This window comes from Castor canadensis, chromosome 11 (genome assembly GCF_047511655.1).
Source record: "Castor canadensis chromosome 11, mCasCan1.hap1v2, whole genome shotgun sequence".
Taxonomy (NCBI): Eukaryota; Metazoa; Chordata; class Mammalia; order Rodentia; family Castoridae; genus Castor; species Castor canadensis.
Window position 1 is genome coordinate 67,586,866 of NC_133396.1, and position 27,466 is coordinate 67,614,331.

Below are 27,466 nucleotides of genomic sequence, written 5' to 3' on the forward strand. Positions count from 1 at the left end.
ATTCCTTATATTACTTTCTTCTTTTCATATTGCTCTGGCTAGGAATTTCAGGACTATGATGAATAGGAGTGGGAAGAGTGGCATCCTTGTCTCATTCCTGACTTTAGGAGAAATGATTTCAGTTCTTCCCCATTAACTATGATGTTGGCTATAGGTTTGTTGTATGTAGCCTTTGTAATGATGAGGTAGAGTCCTTCTAGTCCTAGTTTTCTTAGATCTTTTATCATGAAGTAGTGTTGAATCGTAGCAAAGGCTTTTTCTGCATCTATTGAGATGATCAAATGGTTTTTGTCTTTGCTTCTATTATTGATTTGCATGTGTTGAACCATCTTTGCATCCCTGGGATGAAGCCATCTTGGTCATGGTGAATGATCTTTCTAACATGTTGTTGGATTCAGCTTGCCATTATTTTATTGGGGATTTTGCATTGATGTTCATTAAGGAGACTGGCCTGTAGTTCTCCTTTTTGGATGTGTCCTTGCTCAATTTTGGGATGAGCGTAATACTGGTTTCATAGTGAGTTGGGCAGTGTTCCTTCCCTTTCTATTCCATGGAAAAGTTTAAGGAGTGTTGGTGTTAGTTCTTCTTTGAAGGTCTGGTGGAATTCTGCTGAGAATCCATCAGGTCCTGGTCTTTTGTTTTTTGGCAGACTCTTTATTGCTGCCTCAATTCCATTACGTGTTATAGATCTGTTTAGGTGTTTAATATCCTCTTGGTTCAGTTTTGAATGGTCATAAATATCTAGAAATTTGTACATTTCTTCAAGATTTTCTAACTTACTGGAATTTAGGTTCTCAAGGTAGTCTCTGATGGGTCCCTGGATTTCCTTGGTGTTTGTTGTTATCTCTCCTTTTTCATTTCTGATTTTACTAATTTGGGTATTTTCCCTCCTCATTTTAGTCAGATTTGCCAGGGGCTTGTCAATCTTGTTTATTTTCTCAAAGAGTAAGCCCTTTGTTTCTTTGATTCTTTGTATAGTCTTTTTGGTCTCTATTTCATTAATTTTGGCCTTTATTTTTATTATTTCTCTCCTTCTGCTTGTTTTGGGTTTTCCTGTTCTTGTTGTCCTAGGTGTTTAGGAGTTTGAGATATAACATTAGGTTGTTTATTTGAGATCTTTCTGTCTATTTTATATATGCATTCATGGCTATAAACTTTTCCCTTAGGATTGCCTTTAGGATTCCCATAGGTGCTGGTAGGTGGTGTTTCATTGTCATTAGCTTCCACAAACCTTTTGATTTCCCTCTTATTTCTTCTCTGATCCACTGATCACTGAGCAATTCAGCCTCCAATCTTTTGTGTATTTTCTGCTGTTGTTTTTGTTAAGTTTTAGTTTCAATGAATTGTAATCAGATAGAATGCAGGGGGTTATTCACATTTTTTTATACTTGCTGAGGCTTTCTTTGTGCCCTAAGATATGATGTATTTTGGACAAAGTTCCATGAGCTACTGAGAAGAATGTATATTGTGTTTTTGTTGGATGAAATACTCTGTAGACATCAGTTAGGTCCATTTGATTTATGGTGTCATTTAGTTATAGCATTTTTTTGTTGATTTTTTGTTTGGATGACCTATCTCTTGGTGATAGAGGGATATTAAATAATCCCACTACCACTGTGTTGGACTCTATATGTGCTCGTAAGTCCTTTATTGTATGTTTGATGAAATTGGGTGCACTGACATTGGGTGCATGTAGGTTGATAATTATTATTTCCTTTTGATGTATTGCCATTTTTATTAGTATGAAGTGTCCTTCTTTATCTTGTTTGACCAATTTAAATTTGAAATCTACTTTGTCTGATATTAGTATTGCTACTCCTACCTGTTTTCAGGGGCCATTGGCTTAGTAAATCTGCTTCCATTCTTTCACCCTAAGCCAGTGTTTATTTCTGTCAGTAAGGTGGGTCTCTTGTAAACAGCAGATAGTGGAATCTTCCTTCTTAGTCCACTTTGCCAAACAGTGTCTTTTGATGGGGGAGTTGAGTCCATTAACATTCAGTGTTAATATTAATAGGTACATGGTGATTCCTGCCATTTAGTTGTTTTTGTTTAGGGATTTGATTGTGTGCAGTCAAATCAACACTACTCTCTGATTGCTTGTCTTCTCCTTTAGTTTGACACTTCCCATCCTCTTGTGGGTTTATTTGCTTTCATCTTCTGTGTGCAGAATTCCTTGTAGACTCTTCTGTAGAGGTGGCTTGGTGGTCATATACTGTTTTAGTTTCTGTTTATTGTGGAAAATTTTTATTGCTACATCAATTTTCAATGATAGTTTTGCTGGGTAGAGTATTTTTGGGTTGAAGTTATTTTCATTCTGTTCCCCAAATACCTCACTCCATACCCTTCTTGCTTTTAAGGTTTCCATTGAAAAATCTTTTATTTTGATGGGTTTACCTTTATATGTTATTTTTTTTCTCTTTTACAACCTTCAATATTCTTTCTCTGTTCTCTGTGCTTTTTGTTTTAACGATAATATGCCATGGGAAGGTTCTATTTTGGTCAAGTATGCTCGGTGTCCTGGAGGTTTCCTGTACTTGAATGGACAAGACTTTCTTGAGATTTGGGGAATTTTATGTTATTATTTCATTGACTATATTAAGTATCCCTTTTGCTTGGACCTCTTCTGCTTCTTCAATGCTCATGATTCTCAGATTTGGTCTTTTGATGGAGTCATTGAGCTTTTGCCTATTCCTTTCACAGATTTTGAGTTGTTTGACTAAGATTTCTTCTGGTTTTTTTCTCTAATTTCTATTTTATCTTCAAGCTCTGAGATTCTGTCTTCAACTTGTCTGCTGTAGTGGTCTTCCACTGTATTTTTTGTTTGACTAAAGGGACTTTTTTGTTCAACCTGTTGACAGACTTATAGATAGGTGCAAAAAATAAATCTTGTTTTGCAACCCAGAACTCATTGCACAGTGTGAGTTTTGAGTATGACTATGGTGAAAAAAATAAAAGGACTTTTTATTTCCAAGATTTCTGTTTGATTCTTTTTACTGAGGTTTTCCATATTGACTTTTAAGAATATCTTTTCCATCTCCAATGAGAAGAGGTAGACATTTCTGAGTGTTGTGTTGTTCACTATTGTATATGCATCATCTGACAAACTACAATGAATCAACTGACCAAAGGAAGCAATATATGTGACTGCTACTTTGACATCAGAGTCAGCAAGTATTATGAGGATGACTTTTTGACATCAAGAGAAAACTATGTACCAAAGAAGTTATCAGGAGAATCGATCAAGTCAACACCTTTATTCACAAATGGAAATTTTTATTTCATCCAATGGATCAACAAGGCTTTTTCGTCTTGTTTTTTTTAACGAATTTGTTTAATTTAACTGAAAGTGTTTGTTTTCAAGGCTGCCAAGCTGCAGCTTAAGTAGGAAGCCATGTAAGAATCTAACTAGAAAGAAAAAAGGATAAATATTGACTTATGTCAAATTGTTAAAGTTTAATTTACTTTGTATAAATATATCTGAAATTGTTTCTACCTCAAGAATTATTTCCTATTATCAATTTTTGTTACACAAAAACAGGCCTTCAGTGCCAGTGAAAAGCATTTTCAACCAATGACTTAGAAGCCAAGAAGTTTATCTTTTTAGTAGAAGTGATTATTTTGGTAACTTTTAAAGTTCATGTTGCTAGCTGATTTGCTGGCTTCCTGAAGTAGCCAAGATTGACCACAGACTCAGTGTCAAGAGATCCTTGTCTTCCTTCAGCTTTCTTTTAGAAAGATCACATTCTGAGGCACAATTAGAAAAGTTGTTCCTTCTCCCAAATTATAAAGGCATTCACATATTTTCTCCTAGCTTTATGGTTATTTTCATCTAAATCTTTAATTTGTTTGTAATTTATCCAGATACATTTGGTTACAAAAAACAAATTAAAATAATAAATAAAAAAGAAAACCAAATTTTTTTCCATGCAGTTTTCCTCCTATCCTAGGACTATTTACTATAAACATTGCTGTCCCCAGAACTAATTTGAAATGCAGCTCTTATTATGTCCTAAATTTTGCATTTGTAATTTATTAATCTTTTCTAATGCTTATTAACTCTAGAATTATTCACATACCTGCCCTATATTGTTTGTGCTCTTATTAGCACCATTTCCTCTGGGAAAATGAGAAAGATATGATTACCAAATCTTCACTTTGATACTTTTGCATAGGAGTAAAAGTCAGCATCAAATTGCCCATTAGATCTAATAATCCCCAATTTTAACTTTCCCTTCAAAATCTCTCCCTGCAACATTTAAACATTTAAACACTTGATCCTTTTACATTCCTCACATCAAGTTCTCTTGTCAAGCATAGCTCTTCTTTCTTTACTTCTCACACAGTCAGTGCATAATCATGATGTTCGTTTCTGAGTTTATTTCTCAGAGTGATCCTCTGCCTTCCTTCCCAGTGCCTTAGTTTCCACTTAAGCACAATTCTGAGGGACATTTTTAGTAGCTTTTTTCCTGACACTCTTACAGTCTCATTCCTCTTCTCCACAGCTAGAAAAGGGACCATTTACAATAGAAATCTGACCTGACTTCTCCTGCTTAATACCCTTTTATATGCAGGACAGAGTCGCCATATGGTAATGAGTCCAAGCAGGACAGCACACTCCCACTTTGATCCTGTCCTCTGCCCTTTATCCTTTGTGAGTTAGGCTTGGCAATCCTACAGCACTTGTAGGTTAATCTAACACTCCAGACTGCTGGGATTACTGGGACCTGCACCAGGGCCCTCAGCTTGGGTTGCTGGGCCCTTTCCTGCCTGTCCATCCCTCCATCCAATGGCATATCATCTTTCTCACAGTGCTCCCTTCCCTGAACCCATCTCCAACCCTCAACTCCACAACTCCAGTCCTGCCCCATGCCATCCTCTTGTGAATGTCGATGCATTTATCCTTCACTTGACTGCAAAATCTAGTGAGTGGAAATAAGATCTTCATAAAACAAAAACTTATATTCACACAGAACCTTGTGCAGCCATGTTAGTAGCAGCTTTATTTGCAATGGCCAAAAATTAGAATTGGCCCAGCACTGGTGAATGGTTACAGAAACTGTGGTTCATCCACACAATGGAAGACTATTCATCGATAAAAAAGCACACATTTAAATCTTGAAGTGATTGTGTTGAGGGAAAAAAAGCTATTCCCAAGAGGTGACATGTTATATAATTCACTGGTATGTTTCTGAAATGACCAAATTAGGAGCTGTTCAGTATCTTAGCTGTGGCGGTGAATGCTTGAAACAATCAATATCATAAAATTGTAATAAACACTTACACACAAATGAGTACAAATAAAACTGGAAAAATCTGAAAATGATTGGGATTGTATTAACGTCAGAATCCTGGTTGTGATATTGTACTGCAGTTTTGCAAGATGTTGCCAATGAGCAAAACTGGGCAAAGCATACAGGAATGTTTCTGTAGTATTTCCTACAAATGCATGTCAGTCTATAATTATCTCAATAAAAATTTCAATTAAAACATTGTCAATGGTCAAAATTATCCTCTAAAATAATTCCTAAAATGTATTACATAGAAATGACGCATTGCTTTAGGGCCTAAAATTTAGACTGCCATTTAAGCACAAAGCTGAAAGTTAAAAGGAAAAAAACAAAAGAAACAAAACACATTGACCCTGTAAGGAAAGCTCATGCACCAATTAGAGTTGGAGTGTGTGAGCCTCAAGTGTTCTTCTTCTGTTTAATCATTCTATGACTTTTCCATTAATTTTAATCTGTCTCTTATTTATCATGATCACCTTGGATCATTGTTGTCTTCCAAAATGCTGGCCTGCTCCATTTCCATCTCAAGTGTTTTTCATGCCTCAATGGTCGTTTAAAAATATTTTGTGTTTTTCACTTTTTGGGCTCAGTATGAGACACAGTGCCACACTCTGACTCTGATCCATTGACTTCCATGCTCTGCTAGTCAGTAGTACTTGACCACTTAACTTACACCACAGAATCATAGCATCTCAGCCTCACAAAGGACATTAATAGTCTCAGGTGCAGCATTCCATGCATCTGAATCCAGTTTCTATAATTTACTGGTGAATAGTAAGTGCAACTTATTTGATAGCCCTAAATTCCTGAGTGAAATAAAGGAAATGACTGTAAAGTTTTAAAACTCTCTCAGTAGTAGTGATTTCCTAACTCATTTTCTTCTAACATGTCTATTTGTTGTGCTCTCCTCACCCTCAATTTTGAAATATGAAAGAATGGGGCACAAAACAGCATCTCTAGAGATGTAGAAATAGTAACATTATATTTCAGATAAAATATTCTGGAAAATGAGTGAGATTTTTATTGGATTCTGTCCAAACAGACCTGTTTATGTAGTTGCAAGCTTTGTATGTATTAGTTAGCTTTCTGTTGCTTGTTACAAATACTTGAAATAAATCAATTTATGTGGTGAAAGGTTTATTTTGGGCCACAGTTTCAGAGGCTTAAGCCCATGGTTGCTTAGCCCTGTTGCTTTGAGCCTGTGGTAGAGAAGCATATCATGATGGGAGAGGAGGCCTGGTCACCTCATGGTGTCTGGGAAAAAAATGAGAGAGAATAATCCCAAAATCTCCTTCAAGCATACATCCTCAATAATTTAACTTCCTTCCACTAGGCTCCACCTACTAGATATTCTGCCACCACCCAATAGCACCATGGGATGGGGACCAAGCTTTTAATACATGGAACTTTGGGAGACATTCCCAAGCCAAGCAGTAGCCCTTGGGTGCTGAGTTTGGCATGGTTCTTGCTGGAGTCATAGTTTTCATAGTACATTACATAATCCATCACCTGCATATTCCTCCAGTAGTTTCCTTATTTAGGTACTCAGCCACGTATTCTGAAGGTGTCTTTGTATTTCATCCTCACCTGACTGCTGGATGCTTTCAGCTTCTGCTTGTACTAATGAAGCAAGACAGGCAATGTTTTCCTTGTGTGACAAATAAAAATGGAAGAAAGAAAGTGTCTTCCTTTAATTACTGCTGGGGTTTGTCATCATTTTAAATGAAATGGGTCTCAGGAATCATTTAGTTCAATTTCTTACTCTCTCCTCTACATTTAAGTATGAGGACTCATAGTTGTTCAAAGTGTTTATTGATGCATAAGGAACTGTTAAGAAAAATAACAGTGAATAAAAAGGCAGGTTGTGTCTCACCCAAAGCTAATTAGCCAGGAGGGACAAAATTGGGTCTCCAGCCCATGGATTGAATTTCCTTCCACATAAGGTTAGATTGAAAGTTGCTTTGCCTAAATATTTCAAAGACCAGAAGCATCAGTCAGTGTTTTTCTGACTCATCTCCATAATTACTAATCATACTTTTCTGTCGGAAAATCATGACTTCAGAAAACAATCCATCTTTCATTCTACTTTCTCTGGAATCAGACTACAGACAATTCTACTAAATCCTGTACCAAGGGACATAGATTATTCCTCTTCTAATAGAAGCAGCAGAATTTTTATTTTCCACACAATGGGTGATTTGAAATAAGCTTATAAGATAAGTTAACCTTTGGAGATTGTTCACTTTTAAATATTTTGTTGGTTAAAAATTTGTGAAGATCTATTGCACTCTTTTTTTTCATTTTTCTTTTATTATTCATATGTTCATACAAGGCTTGGTTCATTTCTCCCCCCTGCCCCCACCCCCTCCCTTACCACCCACTCCGCCACCTCCCTCTTTCCCCCCCAATACCCAGCAGAAACTATTTTGCCCTTATTTCTAATTTTGTTGTAGAGAGAGTATAAGCAATAATAGGAAGGAACAAGGGTTTTTGCTGGTTGAGATAAGGATAGCTATACAGAGCATTGACTCACATTGATTTCCTGTGCGTGGGTGTTACCTTCTAGGTTAATTCTTTTTGATCTAACCTTTTCTCTAGTACCTGTTCCCCTTTTCCTATTGGCCTCAGTTGCTTTAAGGTATCTGCTTTAGTTTCTCTGCGTTAAGGGCAACAAATGCTAGCTAGTTTTTTAGGTGTCTTACCTATCCTCACCCCTTCCTTGTGTGCTCTCGCTTTTATCATGTGCTCATAGTCCAATCCCCTTGTTGTGTCTGCCCTTGATCTAATGTCCACATATGAGGGAGAACATACGATTTTTGGTCTTTTGGGCCAGGCTAACCTCACTCAGAATGATGTTCTCCAATTCCATCCATTTACCAGCGAATGATAACATTTCGTTCTTCTTCATGGCTGCATAAAATTCCATTGTGTATAGATACCACATTTTCTTAATCCATTCGTCAGTGGTGGGGCATCTTGGCTGTTTCCATAACTTGGCTATTGTGAATAGTGCCGCAATAAACATGGATGTGCAGGTGCCTCTGGAGTAACAGTCTTTTGGGTATATCCTCAAGAGTGGTATTGCTGGATCAAATGGTAGATCGATGTCCAGCTTTTTAAGTAGCCTCCAAATTGTTTTCCAGAGTGGTTGTACTCGTCTACATTCCCACCAACAGTGTAAGAGGGTTCCTTTTTCCCCACATCCTTGCCAACACCTGTTGTTGGTGGTGTTGCTGATGATGGCTATTCTAACAGGGGTGAGGTAGAATCTTAGCGTGGTTTTAATTTGCATTTCCTTTATTGCTAGAGATGGTGAGCATTTTTTCATGTGTTTTCTGGACATTTGAATTTCTTCTTTTGAGAAAGTTCTGTTTAGTTCACTTGCCCATTTCTTTATTGGTTCATTAGTTTTGGGAGAATTTAGTTTTTTAAGTTCCCTGTATATTCTGGTTATTAGTCCTTTGTCTGATGTATAGTTGGCAAATATTTTCTCCCACTCTGTGGGTGTTCTCTTGAGTTTAGAGACCATTTCTTTTGATGAACAGAAGCTTTTTAGTTTTATGAGGTCCCATTTATCTATGCTATCTCTTAGTTGCTGTGCTGCTGGGGTTTCGTTGAGAAAGTTCTTACCTATACCTACTAACTCCAGAGTATTTCCTACTCTTTCTTCTATCAACTTAAGAGTTTGGGGTCTGATATTAAGATCCTTGATCCATTTTGAGTTAATCTTGGTATAGGGTGATATACATGGATCTAGTTTCAGTTTTTTGCAGACTGCTAACCAGTTTTCCCAGCAGTTTTTGTTGAAGAGGCTGCTATTTCTCCATCATATATTTTTAGCTCCTTTGTCAAAGATAAGTTGCTTATAGTTGTGTGGCTTCATATCTGGGTCCTCTATTCTGTTCCACTGGTCTCCATGTCTGTTTTTGTGCCAGTACCATGCTGTTTTTATTGTTATTGCTTTGTAATATAGTTTGAAGTCAGGTATTGTGATACCTCCTACATTGTTCTTTTGACTGAGTATTGCCTTGGCTATTCGTGGCCTCTTGTGTTTCCATATAAATTTAACAGTAGATTTTTCAATCTCTTTAATGAATGTCATTGGAATTTTGATGGGAATTGCATTAAACATGTAGATTACTTTGGGGAGTATCGACATTTTTACTATGTTGATTCTACCAATCCATGAGCATGGGAGATCTCTTCACTTTCTATAGTCTTCCTCAATCTCTTTCTTCAGAAGTGTATAGTTTTTGTTGTAGAGGTCTTTCACATCTTTTGTTAGGTTTACACCTAGGTATTTGATTTTTTTTGAGGCTATTGTAAATGGAATTGTTTTCATACATTCTTTTTCCATTTGCTCATTGTTAGTGTATAGAAATGCTAATGATTTTTCTATGTTGATTTTATATCCTGCTACCTTGCTATAGCTATTGATGATGTCTAGAAGCTTCTGAGTAGAGTTTTTTGGGTCTTTAAGGTATAGGATCATGTCGTCTGCAAATAGGGATATTTTGACAGTTTCTTTACCTATTTGTATTCCTTTTATTCCTTCTTCTTGCCTAATTGCTCTGGCTAGGAATTCCAGTACTATGTTGAATAGGAGTGGTGATAGTGGGCATCCTTGTCTGGTTCCTGATTTTAGAGGGAATGGTTTTAGTTTTTCTCCATTAAGTATAATGCTGGCTGTAGGTTTGTCATATATAGCTTTTATAATGTTGAGGAACTTTCCTTCTATTCCTAGTTTTCTTAGAGCTTTTATCATGAAATGATGTTGGATCTTATCAAAGGCTTTTTCTGCATCTATTGAGATGATCAAGTGGTTTTTGTCTTTGCTTCTGTTAATGTGGTTTATTACGTTTATTGATTTTCGTATGTTGAACCACCCCTGCATCCCTGGGATGAAGCCTACTTAGTTGTGGTGAATAATCTTTTTGATGTGTTGCTGAATTCGGTTTGCCATTATTTTGTTGAGGATTTTTGCATCAATGTTCATTAAGGAGATTGGCCTACAGTTCTCCTTTTTGGAGGTGTCTTTGCCTGGTTTTGGGATAAGTGTAATACTGGCTTCATAAAATGAGTTAGGCAGTTTTCCTTCCCTTTCTATTTTGTGGAACAGTTTAAGGAGGGTTGGTATCAGTTCTCTTTTAAGGTCTGATAGAATTCAGCAGAGTATCCATCAGGTCCTGGACTTTTCTTTTTGGGGAGACTCTTGATTGCTGCTTCAATTTCATTTTGTGTTATAGATCTATTCAGGTGATTAATTTCCTCTTGGTTCAGTTTTGGATGATCATATGTATCTAGAAATCTGTCCATTTCTTTTAGATTTTCAAATTTATTTGAATATAGGTTCTCAAAGTAGTCTCTGATGATTTCCTAGACTTCCATGGTGTTTGTTGTTATCTCCCCCTTTGCATTCCTAATTCTACTAATTTGGGTTTTTTCTCTCCTCATTTTAGTCAGGTTTGCCAGGGGTCTATCGATCTTGTTTATTTTTTCAAAGAACCAACTTTTTGTTTCATTAATTCTTTGTATGGTTTTTTGGTTTCTATTTCGTTGATTTCAGCTCTTATTTTTATTATTTCTCTCCTTCTATTTGTTTTGGGATTTGCTTGTTCTTGTTTTTCTAGGAGTTTCAGATGTATCATTAGGTCATTGATTTGGGATCTTTCAATCTTTTTAATATATGCACTCATGGCTATAAACTTTCCTCTCAGGACTGCCTTAGCTGTGTCCCATAGGTTCCGGTAGTTTGTGTTTTCATTTTCATTGACTTCCAGGAACTTTTTAATTTCCTCTTTTATTGCATCGATGATCCATTCTTCATTAAGTAATGAGTTATTTAGTTTCCAGCTGTTTGCATGTTTTTTGTCTTTACTTTTGTTGTTGAGTTCTACTTTTACTGCATTGTGGTCAGATAGTATGCACGGTATTATTTCTATTTTCTTATATTTGCTGAGACTTGCTTTGTGCCCTAGGATATGATCTATTTTGGAGAAGGTTCCATGGGCTGCTGAGAAGAATGTATATTGTGTGGAGGTTGGATGAAATGTTCTGTAGACATCTACTAGGTCCATTTGATCTATTGCATATTTTAGATCTTGGATTTCTTTATTGAGTTTTTGTTTGGATGACCTATCTATTGATGACAATGGGGTGTTAAAGTCTCCCACAACCACTGTGTTGACATTTATATATGCTTTTAGGTCTTTCAGGGTATGTTTGATGAAATTGGGTGCGTTGACATTGGGTGCCTACAGATTGATGATTATTATTTCCTTTTGGTCTATTTCCCCTTTTATTAGTATGGAATGTCCTTCTTTATCTCGTTTGATCAATGTAGGTTTGAAGTCTACTTTGTCAGAGATAAGTATTACTACTCCTGCCTGTTTTCAGGGGCCATTGGCTTGGTAAATCTTCTTTCAGCCTTTCATCCTAAGCATATGCTTATTTCTGTCGGTGAGATGAGTCTCCTGTAAGCAACAAATTGTTGGATCTTCTTTTTTAATCCATTTTGTCAAACGGTGTCTTTTGATGGGTGAATTGAGTCCATTAACATTAAGCGTTAGTACTGATAGGTATGTGGTGATTCCTGCCACTTAGTTGTCTTAGTTGTTTGAAGGTTTGATTGTGTGTACCTAACTTGATGTTACTGTCTTCTGTCTTGCTTTTTCTTATCTTCTGGTTTGGTGCTGCCTGCCTTTTCATGGTTAAGTTGGGTGTCACTTTCTGTGTGCAGGATCCCTTGCAGAATCTTTTGTAATGGTGGCTTTGTGGTCACATATTGTTTTAGTTTCTGCTTATCATGGAAGACTTTTATTGCTCCATCTATTTTGAATGATAGCTTTGCTGGGTAGAGTATCCTGGGGTTGAAGTTATTTTCATTCAGTGCCCGGAAGATCTCACCCCACTCTCTTCTTGCTTTTAATGTTTCTGTTGAGAAGTCTGCTGTTATTTTGATGGGTTTACCTTTGTATGTTACTTGTTTTTTATCTCTTACAGCTTTCAATATTCTTTCCTTAGTTTCTGAACTTGTTTTAATGATGATATGTCGTGGAGTAGTTCTATTTTGATCTGGTCTGTTTGGTGTCCTGGAGGCCTCTTGCATTTGTATGGGAATATCTTTCTCTAGATTTGGGAAATTTTCCATTATTATTTTGTTGAATATATTACACATTCCTTTCACTTGCACCTCTTCTCCTTCTTCAATGCCCATGATTCTCAAGTTTGGTCTTTTGATGGAGTCAGTGAGTTCTTGCATTTTCTTTTCACAGGTCTTGAGTTGTTTAATTAATAGTTCTTCGGTTTTTCCTTTAATTACCATTTCATCTTCAAGTTCTGAGATTCTGTCTTCTGTTTGTTCTATTCTGCTGGATTGGCCTTCCGTTTTGTTTTGCAGTTCTGTTTCGTTCTTTTTTCTGAGGTTTTCCATATCCTGGCAATTTTCTTCTTTATTGTTGTCTATTTTTGCCCTGAGTTCATTTATCCATTTATTCATTGTGTTCTCTCTTTCTCTTTGGTGTTTATACAGTGCTTCTATGGTTTCCTTTATTTCTTCTTTTGCTTTTTCAAATTCTCTATTTTTATTTTCTTGGAATTTCTTGAGTGTCTCCTGTACATTTTGGTTGACCCTATCCAGTATCATCTCTATAAAATTCTCATTGAGTACTTGTAGTATGTCTTCTTTTAAATTATTCTTGTGGGCTTCATTGGGTCCTTTGGCATAGTTTATCTTCATTTTGTTGGAGTCTGGATCTGAGTTTCTGTTCTCTTCATTCCCCTCTGGTTCCTGTACTAATTTTTTGCTGTGGGGAAACTGGTTTCCCTGTTTTTTCTGTCTTCCCATCATTGTCGTTGGTGTTGTTACTGTCCCTGTACTGTGTGCAATTAAGTATTTTCTAGCTTGTAATAATAACAGTGGTAATATTTAGAATGGAAGGGTGAGCTGAGATGGAAAGCAAGAAGTTAAAGAAAAAGGGAAAACAAATATACAGACAAGAGGGAGAAAGCAGAACAAGGTATCAGACAAGAGAGTTTCAAAGGTATAAACAGGGAGTGTTAGTGTACTAATCAACAGTAAGCTGAACAGACATTAGAGAGACAGAGAGAGGATTGAAAATCAAAGATAAAAAAAATAAAAAATAAGTAAATGAAAGAAATATCTATATATAAAATTGAATTAAAATAAAATGGAAAATAGAAAATTAAAAAAAAAAAACCCAAAAAACTTCCAAGTTTATATGCAATGCAGTTTCAGTCTTAATAATCTGGGTGTCCGTCTCAATCTGCAGTCCTGGAGTTGGTGCCTCAGATGTTGTTCTGTAGTTGTCTCATCAAAGGGGATGCATAAAGTAGAACAAAACTACACTCACACACACACAGAAGGAAAAAAAAAATGCCCCACCAAGTGTCCCCAGTTCAAATGCAATACAGTTTCAGTAAGTTTTTTGGCTTGCAGGTGTAATTCGGTTGTTCTCTCATCAAAGGTAGGGAGAAAAAGAAAAAAAAGCATCTGGAGGCAGTTCTGAGAATGGTATCTGCAACTGTGGCTTGCCTGCCTGCTGCTCTCAGCCTGTAGCTGGCGGTGTTATTTATGCAGATCTCTGGGGTGAGCTAGCACTCACCTGGTCCCACAGGCTTTGTTTGCTCAGAGTTCTCCTGTGCGGGGGCCTCTGCTACAGGCTTTCCCCTTTCCAAGCACTGGGAAAGGTGACACTGCCCCGCGTTGTCAGGCCTGCGTGTTTATTTACAGTTCACGTGGGAAGTGGGTCTTCCCTCCTCTCACAGGCGTCCCCGCTCCTGGTTGCTGGGCGCGCCCCGCTCCCACCAGAGCCTCTCTGGCCTACCCGGCTTGTTTATTTACAGTCCCGGGAAGGATTCCCTTCCCCCAATCTTCAGCGCTCAGGGCGCCCCACCCTCTTTCCAGCATGTCTTAACTGTTCTTATTGCTTAGTACTCAGTTTCTCTTTTTTTCCCGGGTAGAGGTCAGTCTGTCCAGGGGGCTATGCTGCTCTGGCCCAGGCTTGTCTGTGGGGCTGCCGCGGTACCGCGAAGCTCACCTGGTCCGCGTCTTCCCAAGCCGTATGTGCTCAGGCCACTGGCGGCCCCGGGGGCCCTCCTCGGTTCTCCGTTTAACGTGAAGTGGAGATTCTCTGCGCCAGCTGGAGATGTGGAGGAGTCAAAGTTATGCCTTTTCTCAGTGATTATGCCTGCAAAGTGTGTCTCCAGCGTCTCTCCAAGATTTCACTATAGGAGGGTCGCTTTCTGCTTCCTACCTCTAGCCGCCATCTTGGAATCTCCACGATCTATTGCACTCTTATCAAATAGTCTTCAACTATTAAAAGAATAAAAACAGCTGTGGGTGATGACATAGAAGACTCTCACTGAGTGACAGATCTGACTGGGTGAGTAAAAATAAGCAGCAAAACTATGTATTCTTGATTTTATTTTATTGTAAAAAACAAAGCCAAATAAAAGTTATTTTTGCATATATATAATATATATATATATATAATATATTGAGATCACTCCAGAAATATGGCAAACTGTTAGATGTGATTATTTCTGAAAAGAGGAGTAGTAATGTGGATAGGAGCAATTTTAGGGCAGATTTTACTTTAGTGAAATGTTTAAAAATATAAATATTTTGATACACTACTTGAAAACTTTTAAAAGTCATTGTAGGACCAAATTATAGGCACCCCACCAAACACACACACATGTATGTGCACACGTGTTCACACACACATGTACATGTACACACACAGTAAATAAACAGAGCCCATAAGAAAAGTTAATAACATACTCACCTCTATTAAATTCATGTTACAATTTGGAAGTCCTCTTTCAGTCCACTAATAGTTAAGGGCTCTTTTATTTGCTAGCCGACCAGAAAAAATCTTCTAAGTTTTTTTCTAGACCTAGTTTAGTCCCCAGAGTTAAATTTTATAAAATAAAATTTTTTTTAAGTTGAATTAAGGGCTGGAGATTTGGCTCAAGCTGCAAAGCGCCTGCCTAGCAAGTGCAAAGCTCTGAGTTCACACTCCAGTATCACCAAAAAAAAGAAAAAAAGTATAAAAAGTTGCATTAAGGTCTCAATTTGGAAATAGTTTTGAGCACTATTCTGATGGAAGTTAGTATTTGTCCAGAATCTTGAAGCATTTCTTTCAAAGCTAATGTCAGGGCTAGGGGTGTGGCCTAGCGTCAGAGCATGTGCTTAACATACACAAGACTCTGGGCTCCATCCCAAGTACCACAAACAAACAAACAAAAAACTAACATCAGATTTGTTTTTCTGCACCTTTCCTAGGTTTTTCTAGATTTTATGAAAAATTTCCTTGGAATCAGCAAGAAACCCAGGCCATAGATGGTTGGTTTTATTCTACTTAATACCTGTTTAGTGCTGTGTCAGCATTTGGGGATCCACAAACTCTCTGCTTGGGTATATGAAGTCTTCATAAGTCTTTGGGAAATGTTGACTATCTTTCTTGCATATAATTATACTGAAGACATGTATGCTTTCCCAGTGGAGAAATGGAACCAACTGGAGATGGGAATGAGCAAGTTTGTTCATTTATTCTTTATACTGCAATTTATGGAGCAACTCCAAGGTTCCATGCCTTGAGTTGGGCCCTTAGTAGACAGAATAAGCTGAACCACAACACCTGGCAATGAGTCATTAGTGTTCAGATCCCATGAGTCCAGGAGATGGAGCCATAAAGAGACAATGCTGGGGGAATACAAAGCACAGATGACATACACAAAGCTCCTGTGTCCTACTTGCAACTCATGGTATGGCTGTGGAGAAAATGGGACTCAGTATGGGCTCCAGATGATGTATAGGAAAAAGTAGCAAGAGATGAGTGCATTTTAGACAGAAGAAACACAATTGCACTCAAGAAACTAGAAACATTTTCTTGGTTCATATGAAATTGGGGAATTACTGGTCTTTTAAGGTCAAAATTGTCAAATATTGGCACACTCATGTGGTACAACCCCAATAGTTCCCTATGGCTGCAGAAAAGAGTCCTGAACTAAAACAGCAGAAGGTGAGTTGAGAGTTGAGCAGAACTGAATGCAGAAGAGCCCCCTCTGCACTTTTGGCACTTTGAGCCAGATAATCTTTGTTGTAGGTGCCATCTTGTGTGTTGTAGGATATTTAGCAGTCTTCTGGCCTCTATCCAATAGGTATCAGTAGCATTGTCAAATGCCCCCTTGGGGAAGTACATCATTCCAGTTGGGAAACATTTTGATAAACAATTTAAACATAACCTTGAAAACAATGGAAAATCATAGATGCAGTTCATGGAGAGTATCACATTTGCTCTGACAGAAAGTAGATTAGTAAAGAACAGAGGAAGAGGGGGATCCATATCGAACTATTGTAATAACTAGACAAAGGTGTGATAGGAGGAAAGATGGGAGACAGACATTGAAAATGGAGCTGCCACAAGTTTGGAAATTGAGTTATAGGGGTGTGGTGAAGAGGGGTGTGGAATAAAAGGGAGGCTTTCATCTTGATTCCAAGACAAAAGTAAGAGGGAGAGAGAGTAAGTGGAGTCATGGTTGGCAGTAGTTAGGAAGACAAACATGGCATACCTCATCAGGAATGAATGGCTACTTCAGTCTTCTCACTCTCTCTCTCCCCACCTCTCACCCCATGAAAACCAGCTATAAACCTTTATAGTTAATTTCTCACACAGTTAGTGTCTGCGTGTTGGTGAGAATTTCCTAGTGCCTTTAATGTGCAATGTTCTTTTCTGTCCTATGTCATTTCTAGGGCTAACCTTTCCAGCAGTTAGCTCTGCTCACCTCTCTTCATCTCCCACCTTCAAGATTTTCCAAATAACTTCACTCAGGAAAACATTCCATGACCTCTGCCACACCTGAGACTAGTTTAGTCCTGCCTGTTTTATTCTTTCACAGTGTGTGGTACTTCTTTTGGTATTTTGCATGCATTAAGCCTCTACAACATGATAACCACTTGCATACTATGTGTCTCCCCTCTGGGCTGTAAGCTCAGTGGGGGCAGGGACCCATTTATCTTTCCACCACCCTAACTACTGCCTGCTACTTAGAGACAGTCAGTAGGACTGGGGTATAACTTAGTGGTAGGGCATTTGTTTAGTATGGGCAAAGCTCTGGAGTCTATCCCCAGCACCAAAAATAACATCATGATGATGATGGTGATTATAATAAGAATAGTAATATAGCAGATAACAAATAGAGTTGACAAATTGAACCTTCTTGAAATCTTTTAAAAGTCTTGTCAGGTTGATTCCACATCTGGAATATGGCTTTCACACACACACACACACACACACACACACACACACACACATATGTATAATACATCGAATTAGAAGAAACCTCAGAGTTCACCTATTTCAGATTCTCACTGAGTGAGAAAATGAGGAGATGGAGAAAACGAAGGAAAGCCCACCCAAAGGATATTATTAAGGTTTCCCTTGTGGGCACCTGGGACCCATTCCCACTCAGGAGCTTCCAAACATACAGGATGGCTCTCAAAATCTCCTGATGGGGAAAAGCCTGAACCATTGCCTGGGGACCCTCATAATTTTGGCTTGTACTTGTGTGCTCTTGCTGCCTGGTGGGCCTGAGGATTGGTGACAGAGAGAAGGGAGTCAAAGCCCACACAGACCTGGCCTCAATGGCCATAACCAAAAAGAGACCAAAGGCAGGTGGGTAACTCTACACTCCTTGGCAAATGACCATCAAACCTGGAAACTGTCAGTTACTAAACCATGCCAAAAGCACTGCCCTACCTTATCCAGGCAAGTGGTGATTACACATTTTCCAGAAAGAAAAACCTCCCTGCTCGTGTGGTCTGTTTTTGAGGCTGATACTAGAAGGATCGGGTAAGTAAGATGAGGGGTGAGTTCCAGAAAATATTGCTGTAGACATGGTAGGAATGGAGCCTTTTATTCATCACTGTGTAATTTATTACTGTAGTAAATTGCTTGTAACTTCTGGCATCGTTATTGGGTCTTAAAGGACTCTACAACAATTTCCTAAGCATGGTATAGGTTGATTAGTTCATCCAAGATGAGCTATATTCACTCTCACAATTTCCAATTTCCCCCATATTCACTGTGTACCAGATGTGATGCTATTTTTCATTTTTAATGGAAACTTCCTCTTGAATGCTTTCATATTATAGGGAAAAATGAGCTTGAACATTAAAGAACAAAATGTTTTGATTTATAGCAAAAAATATCTCATGGGAGCATAGTAAATAAAAATCAATCTTTCATAGACACACTGAAACCATACTTCATAAACTAATACCAAAATAATTTAATTATTGATATTTTAAATTACTTTCTTTTGTGTTATATAAAGCTACTTTAACCTCTGTAATCATTTTCATATAACTATTTTTTCTGTCTTTATAATGCACAAGAAATCTTAAATAAAAAATAGCTCTTTGGAAAACTTTGACTTTCTTTGGTGGTAGTGGGGTTTGAACTTGGGACTTCACACTTGCTAGGTAGGCACTCTACTACTTGAGCTACTCAGCCAGTCCCCAAACATCAGTGTTTTTTCTTTGCAGCATTTTTTTGTGTGGTACTGGGGTTCGAACTCAGGGCCTCATGCTTACTAAGCAGTTTGATTAATGCAATGAAGGTCAATGTGGTGAAGATTTATGCAAAAATGTATTATATTTATATTGTTGTGTTTTTGTTATGGGAGCTATAAAACTGTAAATAATCTTATTTATCCTGTTTACTTTCTACTTTATACAAACTGTACCCTACAGATATCCTGTCACAAACATAATTGATTAACCTTGAGCATGAAAAGCATTCCACACTATTCTCTCAGCATGAATAGGCTTGAAATCTCTTACTCATTTTCTCAGCAGCCCTATGATGAGGAGAGTGCTAAGGTACTGAAGAAGAGCAGAAGTGGAACAAAGGCTGAAGCCTGTACAGGAGAATACTCTATGTGGAAAACAAATAAGTTCTTTTCCCTTTATCTTAGAACATGGCCCCAACCTCATTCATTTATTCATTCAACAAATGTTTCCTAACTACCTTGAAGTGCCAGGAGCTGCTCTAGCCATTGAGAAGGTGAACACAAGCAGTGTCCCTGTCCTGCCCTGGTAGGGTTTATGAGCAGGAGGATGGGATAGACGGGAAAATGCCAACATTCAAATTAGTAACAGCCGTGGAAGAAATAAAGCAGCTCAGTGATAGCGTGCAGGGACATCTTTTTGGGTAGTACTGTCAAGAGTAGCTTCTCTGAAGAGAAAACATTTAAACAGAGACCAGAATGATGGCATTCAAGGATCCAAAAAACAGGATTCCAGACAAAAGGAACAAGATGTGTAGAGGTCCCAAAAAAAGGACTATATGTTTTGGTGGAGTCACAGCATGTCATATCTCCCACAATGGCTAAAGAATCCTAAGGTGAAGAAACATGATAGGACGTGGGGTTGGAGAGTCAGCTAACACCAGATCACGATGACCCTCACATGGTAGGAAGGAATCTGTGTGTTATTCCAAGAGTGATGCAAAGTCTATGGAGAAGAGGAGAGGGGTCAGCATGATCCTTCCGTATGGAAGACATCTGTGACTGCTGGTGGTCAATAGACTAAAGGGGTAAGAGGGAGCACACAAGACCATTGCAGCTACTTGAACAGGATGTGAGGGCAGCTTGGATGAGCCTGCCAATGGTGGGAGTGGAGAGGTGTTCCAAGTTGGGGGTAGTTTTTGAATGTACCACTAATGGAGATCAATGATGAAACCAATGTGAAGGGCTTCCCCCAGGTTTGAGCAGGATGAATGTCAGTATCATTTACTAGGATGGGGAAAGTAAGGGACAGACATTGGAAAAATATCAAGGCTTGTGCTTCACTCTTGTATCTGAGATATTTATTAGACTTGGAGTGGTGATGTTGGGTGGCAGAAAGGATAAGAGTCTGGAGCACAGGGAAAGGGACACATCCAGAAATAAAAATTTAGGCATAACTGGTGTGTAGATTATACTTAATAATATAGGGTTGGTTATCTCTATAGTATACTCTTTGTGGCTTCTGCTAACTCCAGGGTTTCCTTCTGTACAGTGGAAGTGGGTTCCCTGTCAGCTTTTGCTTTGTCTGGTTCTATCTTCCTTCCCAATAATATGTGCAAAAGAGACCCATGCACATGGAAACCTAATTGACAGGAGGTTCTCAGGAGGCAGGAAGAGCAGCCTGATGCTGGAAAATGTTCCAGAGACTTGGAATCAGAGAACCTTGGCTTCTGGTCCACACTAGGCTTCAAGTTCCTTATATGAAAAATAATAGTCCTGGGGTAACAGGAGTCTTTTGTGTATAGTACAGTCACGTGTTGATTAGTGATAGGCTGCGTTCTGAGACATGCACCATTAAGTTATTTGATCACTATGCAAACATCACAGATTGTGCTCATTCAAACCTAGATGTATAGGTCTGTCGCTCAATGTGGCCTCTTGATGCAGTCAAGTGATTTGATAAACACCAGATGTATAAGATTGCTACCCGCATAACACAGCATACTGTTTTACATTAAAGTTTTTTAATAAGTAGAAGGAATGTTTAGCCTGGGTGAGGCCCTGAGTGTGATTCCCAGCACCCCCAAAACACACACTCATATACACACACACACACACACACACAAATTAAGTAAGGTATATAGTACATAAATAATCCAGTAAAATAGCTGTTTATCATTATCACGTATTATGTACCTTATGATTATATGTGCTGTACTTTATAAGACTAGTATACAATAGGTTTGTTCACACCAGAATCACCACATGTGAGTAACACTTTGCTTTATGACATTACAATCTCTACAGTGTCACTGGGTGATGGGAATTTTTTCAGCTCCATTAAAATCTGGTGGGCCCACTTTTGTATGTATGGTCTGTCATTGACTGAAATTCTATAATGTGATGTACGACTGTGTGTAAATAGTTTTGGCATAAAGTGAGTACTTGATAAATGTAGTTAAAGCTGAATTCTAAGCTCCTTACCCAGAGTGTAGAGAGCAGGGATTATGCATTTACCCTTTCCATGATGGAAATCTTTTGAAAAGCTTGTTTTCAGCAGAAGCTGGTGCTATGGAGTTTCTTCACTTTTATTTTCTCATTAGGCTTGAATAATTTGGCATTCAGCATATATAGGACAAAACATAATAATGATAGCCCAGAGACAACAGTTTAATCAGTAAGAATTCTTTCTGTTTTATGATGACTAAAACATGCTTTTGAGATGCACTGTGGCTTTGTCCTCTAGAAGCACTTCTACATCTAGAAAATAATGGATAGGCTCAGCTAGTTTTTCATATGCAGCATTTCTTAATTGTTACGTGGTTTCATCCAGAATACATTTAATTTGGAAGCATTCTCAAGACATGTAAAAATGAGTGTCAACATCTTTTTCAAGCACAAATTGGATTTAATAACATTTGTATTGAACACAGGAAACTTAGTTACTTCTTTTCACATAAATACTCTCTACTTGTGCTGAGGAAACCTCCAGTAGAGTGACTCTCTCAGTCAATTGAATAGTATGTGTGGAACACAGCAGAAAGCAATGAGGAAGGCAAATCAGTATCACACACAGTCCTGTTCTCCAGATTGCAAATTAATTATTGACGGTAGGCTGTGCCACAACTGTGAGAAAGGAAAATTCTCACAGAAAACAGTGCTGGACAGAGCCTCGGGATGTTTGCTCTTCACTGCTTGCTTAACTCCTGTGACCTTTCTACAGTTTCCCCTAGGTGTCACCTTCCTGAGCTTAATCCCTTTTAGTGATGGGACTTGCCAAATCCCTGCATCTCTTGTTAGAATTTGAACAAATGTGATCCATTAAATGTTATCATAGTATTACATAGAGGTACCTGTGGCCTCTTTCAGGCATGGAGCTTCTACCCCACGCACTACTATGTCTACAAATAGAAGACTATTTCACCCTACTTCACAATGTCTACAAAATTGTGAAGATCTCAAATCTTATGTTTAACTAGCTAGCATTTATGTAATGCTAGAAATTTGCAAGGGGCTTTTTGTGTGTTTTCATGAAGGACTATTGGTCAATTTTCTGTTACTGCAACAAACACCTGAGATAATCAGTTTATAAAGAGGAAAGGTTTGTTTGGCCCACAGTTTTGGTTTCAGGTCATAGTCAGTTGACCTTGTTGCTTTAAAAAAAAAAATTCTCTCTCTCTGACTGGTGCAATAGCCTATGAAAAATTTATTAGCACATTTTAATTGCACAAAGGGGTTTCATTGTGATATTTCCATACATGCATATTTTATACTTTGATTAAATGACTCTGTTACTTTGGGGCCTATGGCAAGGCAGCACATCATGTCCAGAGTATGAGGGGAGAAAAGAGAGAAAAGGAAAAAACCAGGGACCCTCAATGCCCTTTGAAATCCCACCTCTTAAAGGTTTCATCACTTCTTAACAGCACCAAGGACTGGGAACCAAGTCCTTACCACATGGGCCTCCAGGGGGACACTTATCTAAACCATAATAAGGGATGTTACTCTTCCCATTTTACAAGTGAGGACAATAGATATTATCTGAGCTCTTGAGCTAAGTGGCTAAGCAAGAATTTAAGCCTTAAAGTTGAAACTCCAGATCTATGATTACAATACATTCTGAAAAATGCTTAGTAATTAATTGCTAACTACTATGGGCAAAGACATCAGTCTTAGCTGGAGGTGGATATGAAGACTTTGTGGAAGAGGCCTGAGTGATCACAGCAGCACTGTTTTCAACACAAAATTTTCAACAGACAAGTATTGACTAAGCAATGAGAAGCTTCCTCAGAGAAACAGCCCTCATGAATTTAGCATATATTAGTTGTATTAAGTCTGTGGGATTGTTGTTAAATTGTTTTTCTTCTCAGACTCTGAGAGCCTGTGGTATAAATACGTAAGAGGTTTTCTGCTGCTCTTTCTGCCCATCTTCTTTGAGCCTTCTTTATATAGCCTTGATTTATGCCCATTTCCTTTGGATCTGTCTTTGAGTTCTGTAATTAATAGGGCAGCTTTAATCCAGAAATTAAATTTCCAAGTGTTTTCCCCAGAAAGGAACTTGAGTTTAAATATACCTAGAATCGGGACTTTTCCATGTTTCTCATTTAGCTACTGAAGCCATTGTCAACCTTCTAGAATGACTCAAATGGAGTATCTGAAGCATGGGCTAAATCATACTTCTCAATTGCCTTTTTCAAAGTAAATATTTGTATGCATTCCTGTTCTATTCCTGGAATGCTAGGAGATGTTAAGGATAAAAAAGAGACATGCAAAGAATCACTGAGAAAGAAGTATTTCTGTAATCCCTGCTGAAGAAATGTGTAGTCAGTACATTATTGTAGAAAGACACTCTCCTGAGCCTTGGTCCTATCTGAGAATGAGATCTCCATTCTTCTCCCATCCCTGTGAAACAGAGCACATGTCATGGGTGATTTGCATGTACTGGTCCTTACAACTACTACTGTTCATAGATTCTTCATCTGACATGGTCTACATTTTGCTGTCACATTTCTTCTCTAATACTGGTAATTAGGACCAAGGTGATAGCAGTGGAGATTATGAAAAGTGGTAATCTGTCAGCTGTACTAGTTCTTCAATGGAGTTTTATATATACAAAAAACATACATATATGTATATGTTATTCGCAAATAAGGGAATTTGACTTCTTTTTTCAGTTAGGATGCTCTTCATTTTTTGCATATATATATATATATATATATATATATATGTATTTTTTTTTTTGCCTGATCACTCTGACTAGGACTCCCAGCATTGTGTTGAATAAAAGTGGTGAAAGTGAGTGTCATTGTTGTGTCCCAAGTCTTAGAGAGAAAGCTCTCAGCTGTTGCCCATTCAGGATGGGGTTAGCTGTTGACTTATTAGAAATGGCCTTGATTATATGAGAAAACTATGAGCATACTATCCTCAAAGCTACCTAAAGATAAATTTTGAAGGAGTGAGAATGATGTTATTGACATGTCAAGGAAAGTGAGACAGAGTTGATCTAGCAGCATGGAGTTATTGATAACCCTGGCACCTTTGAAAGTCCTCCTTTGAAGAAGTGAGAATTGAACACCTGTTGATTCAGTACAAACATATTTTGAAATAGTTATTGTGAAGTGAAAGAAAACAATTGAGATGGTACAGGGGAAAGTGAAATACTCCTTTTTATAATCATTGCTTTTTTTGTTTGTTTTTGGTGGTACTGGGGTTTCAATTTAGGGTTTTGTGCTTTTTAGTCATGTCTCCTATCACTTGAGTCATCCCCCAGCCCTTCTTACCTAGCTAGGATTACAGATCTGTGCCACCACCCCAGCTTTTCACTAAGATGGGGTCTCACTAACATTTGCCTAAGCTTTCCTTGAGCAGAAATCCTCCCAATCTCCACCTCCCTATTAGCTGGGATATCAGGTGTGCACCACCATGCATGGTCCTAATCATTATTCTTTATAGACATTTCTGTTATTGATTATCCAGCATGCAAATATTCCCTTTCTCCCACATTACAAATTGTGTTACATATAGTTTTTAATAGTTGGGGTTTTTTGTTTTGTTTTGTACCCAACCAGTCAATCTGACCATGTGAAACACATTTAATCTTCTTTCTCTAGGTTCCCAGGCTGACATCTTTTTATCATCTTTTCTTACCCTAATGATCTAGGACTGCCTCTCCCTTTCTTTCTCAGATTTGTAGTATCTCCAGCATTTAGTAAATACTTCTTACTTATGGTCAGGTTTCTGTCTGTAAATTCTTGCACATATCTCCTACTTCTTGTTCCCTAAAGAGTATTCAGAAAACAGAAAGCAGCTATTCAGTATGTCAAAGTTCAGCAAGTCTCAGGCACATTGCACTTAGCATGTGAAAAGAAATGAAATTCCTTTTCAAGCAGGAAAAAAAATAGGTAGGGGATAGGCATATAAGGGGAGGGAATGAACTGCAGGGCATGATGTTAAGTGAAATAAGTCAGGCACAGAGAGACAAACACCACATGATCTCACTAATAAGTGAACTCTAAAAAGGATAGCCTCATAGAAGTTGAGAGAAGAATAGCAGTTACCAGCAACTGATGAAAAGAGGGTGGGTGCAGGAGGGGGAGACATCAATCAACCAATGTAATATTGTTTTGTGATAGGAGGAAGTAAGTTCTGGTTCTATGGTATGTCAGGGTGAATATGATTAACAGTAATGCATCCTATACCTCAGAATAGTTAGACAAGGAATTTCTTCATGGACCCACCATGAAGAAATGACTGAAGTTTAGGTCATCGCTTCCTAATGTATATATGAATCAAAGCATCACACTGGGGTTGTGGATGTAGCTCAGTGATGGGGCACTTGATGCACGAGGCTCTAGGCTTGATCCCCCACACCTCAAACAATAAACATCAAAAAACATCACATTGTACCTCATAAATATGTACAAATACTACACGTCTATCAAAACAATTACTTCAAAAAAAAAAAGAACTAGTACCTAAACGCCAAGTTGAACACATTGAAAGCTAATTGCTAAGCTGGTGGAGTGACCCAAATTGTAGAGTACCTGCCTAGCAAGCATGAGGCCCTGAGTTCAAACTTCAGTACCACTGAAGAAGGAGAAGAAGAACAAGAAGGAGGAGGAGGAGGAAAAGAAGAAAGCTAATTGCTGCCTATGGAGTCAAACTTTTAAGAATTTGTTTTGAATTGCATGATGAAAATACAAATCCTATTAATTTTTTTATTTTAGAAATATTTTCATTTAACACATTTTTATCACTCACTTTGTACAGCATATGTTTGGTATCTTCATTGTGAACTTCAAATTGAATAGAATTAGAAGAAAAAGTCTCAACACCTTATGTTTTCAAACTTCCCTAAGAGAATTCCCCAGTACCCTGAGGTGATTACCTGCTTTTACTCCCTGCTTTCACTCTATCCTGGTGGACCTCCAGCCCTATTAGAAGATATCAGGTTACAGAGAGCAGTCAGGTAGCAGCAGGCTACCTCCATGCCCCAAACCCATGACAACCAATCGCCTCATCCCCTCTGGACTAGTTTCCCTCTGAGGGGCGCTACTGCCATGGACCAAGTCTGACTTGCAGTTCTTTCTGAAGACAGCTTTTGCTCTAGACTGCATCTTACCCGGGTCAGCAAAGATGCCACAGTCACAACACCATGAGGAGGCTGAGTATTTCACTGATTAGTCCCTCTCACTGCCTTGCTCTTTGATAACAAGACATTGGCCTCCCCAAACACATTCCAAGGCAGAGGGATTGTCATGGATGCTCTTGATTCTGACTACTATTTGCTTTATTCACATTAAACCTTCTGTTTCATAAGGTATCCAACCATATTTCTTGGACAATCAATTATGGAGTAGGTAATGGAAACCTATGAAGCTTATTTGGTCAAATTCTTTTTGTTTACTTCATTCACATATGTGGTTAAAATAATGCAAACCTTTTTACATGTAACTGCTTGATGTCCAGTTCTGCTTCTGTAAATTAAATCCCCTCTCTAAACAATATTACCTTGTATCACTCTCCTAACTTTAAATCATCCATATTTTTAAAATGTCTTTGTTATTCAGAATTGGTTTTTTAATGAACTTCATTTGTCCCTGCTGCTTTCTACTTGTATTTGCTGCATTATACTGATACTGAAATAATGATCACCACATTACAATAATCCCCTCACACTAAACTATAAAAAAGCTCTATAAACACTATTGCTGAAGCCCCAACTTCTTTTATTTCTATTTTTATTACTATATTTCTGTTGTACTTGGATTACATTGTGACATTTACAGAAGTTCTTACAACATATCATAGTTGAATTCACCCCCTCCATCATTCTCCTTTATCCCCTGCCCTTCCTGGAATAGTTTCAACAGGTCTCATTTTTCCATTTTCATACATGAGTACATAATATTTCCTTATATCCTTCCCACACATGCGAGCTGGTACCAACCCATAGACAGGACCTGTTTTACCTTCTTGTTCTCTATTTTATGAAAAAAAGACACTTTTATTTGTTTAAGATGGCTATATGGGGAGTTTCATTGTGACATTTCCATGTATTATAACCTAAATTGGTTCATCCCCTCTATTTTTCTCCTTTCCACCTTTGTCCCCTTCAACTTTATTTTTTCTTTGTCATTTTA

At 38.0% G+C, this 27,466-nt stretch overlaps 1 protein-coding gene and 1 pseudogene across 5 annotated transcripts in view; both read left to right on the forward strand.

The window, feature by feature from the left end:
• The window catches only part of Pld5 (phospholipase D family member 5), a 404,115-nt gene that overhangs the window by 95,593 nt on the left and 281,056 nt on the right, over positions 1-27,466 (forward strand). The window lies entirely within an intron of this gene.
• On the forward strand, positions 2,831-2,949 carry LOC141414525 (small nucleolar RNA SNORA40; annotated as a pseudogene).